The sequence below is a fragment of the Orycteropus afer genome, unplaced genomic scaffold, assembly GCF_000298275.1.
Source record: "Orycteropus afer afer isolate SDZICR_OR568_19922 unplaced genomic scaffold, OryAfe1.0 scaffold00009, whole genome shotgun sequence".
Classification (NCBI taxonomy): domain Eukaryota; kingdom Metazoa; phylum Chordata; class Mammalia; order Tubulidentata; family Orycteropodidae; genus Orycteropus; species Orycteropus afer.
In genome coordinates this window covers 4216862-4218698 of record NW_006921596.1, presented here as the reverse complement: position 1 = coordinate 4218698, position 1837 = coordinate 4216862, and positions in this window count along the sequence as shown.

Here is a 1837-nt window from a genome sequence, read left to right as displayed (position 1 = left end):
ATTTACTGCACATTTTCAATAATATCTTCAACAAATGATTCTGCAGAAGTAAGGGATGAGTTATTTTTCCAAGGTTTCCTCATTCATTTGAAAAGTATTTATAAGTGCATACTATGTGCCAGAAGGAATTCCTAGGTGGTACAAATGGTCAGTATGATTGTTAACCAAAAGGTCGCAGGTTAAAATCCACCCTTCTTTGAGAAGAAAGGCCTGCTAATCTACTTCCCAAAAAATCAGTCATTTGGGGGAGGTGGTTCCCATCATAGCCCTGATTTTTAATTTACCATGATGGCAATTAAGGGGAAAATATTTTGATAAGCTAAATAATAACCTCCAAAGATATTCAGGCCCTAATTCTTGGAACGTAGGGAAAAAGGGATTTTGCAGATATAATTAAGTATCTTGAGAAGGGGAGACTTTCCTGGATTATTCAGATTGGCCCTAAATGTAAACACAAGTATTTTATAAGAGGGAGGCAAAGAGAGATTTGACCACAGGAGAAGAAAGCAACATGACAACTGAAGCAAGATCTTTGCTGCTGGCTTTGACAACGGAGGAAGGGCTCAAGAGCTAACAAACTTTTAGAAGCTGGAAAAGACAAGGAAATAGTTCTCACTTCTAGAGAACTCTGGAAGGAGTATGGCCCAGTGAAACTAATTTTGGACTTCTGACTTCCAGAACTATAAGAGAATAGATATGTGTTGTTTTAAGCCACCAAGTTTGTGGTGATAACTATAGCAGCCACAGGAAGCTAATAAACTCTCAAACTCACTGCCATCAAGTCAATTGTGACTCATACCAACCACCACTGGGTTTCCAAAGCAGTAAATCTTTATGGAAGTAGATTGCCACATTTGCCTTTTGCAGAGCTGCTGGTGGGTTTGAACCACCAACCTTCTGGTTAGCAGTCAAATGCCTTAGGCACTGTGCCATCAGTGTTCCTTACATAACAGCTATAAACTTAATGAAGTTGTAGCTCCACTCAAGGTGGGCTCTGGCAAAGATATTGGCTGTCAAGGAGTCCTGTGCTGCCCAGAAATGGGGAGCCTTTGTACCACTGCCCAAGGAATATGTGGTCTCAGCTCAAAACCAGAGGCAAATTCTGAGGAACCCCGGCCAGGGACCTATTGTCAGTTAACTGCATTCCCATAGTAGTTTCTTTCTTGAAAGAAGTTCTGGACTCGATACCTGGATGTCTGCCACAAACCCAGGTAGCCTTACGGCAGCAAGTTGATGACACCAGACACACTGCATCATGGAGGACGCTGTGTTTCACCTTGCCTGTGACTGTTCCATATTCCTGATAAGAATGTGCCTGCTCCTTCTATAGTGTCTCACAGTGCCTGGTTATTGTCAGGAACATCCCACATAACGTTGCCTCTCACCAAGCAATCAAATTTATAATGAAAGAAGTACAACAATGGCAGATGACCAAGGGCTCCTCTAATCAGTGGTATATTGGGAGTGGCTCATAGCTGGTTGTTAAATATTGTTAGCTATTCAGGAACTTTGCAAGGCTGTTGCTAAAGTATCGGTACCTTGAAATTGGCCATAGTGAAAGTGTTTAAATCATAAATAATAATAATAATAATAAAAAAACTCTACAAATCAGAGTTCCTTTACACGTCCTCCCACCTCATATTCCTCTACAAGCCAATTTCACCAGCATCAGTGATGCTAATGTACTGCATCACCCACAGCTGCCTGACCAAGAGAATGATGGAATGACCACTTAAAAGCACAGGTAGGGCACCAGATGTGGGATGGTCCTTTGTGAGCGTCAATGTACTGTTCTTCAAGATGCAATATACACTTAGCTCAAAGCCCCTATGGTGCT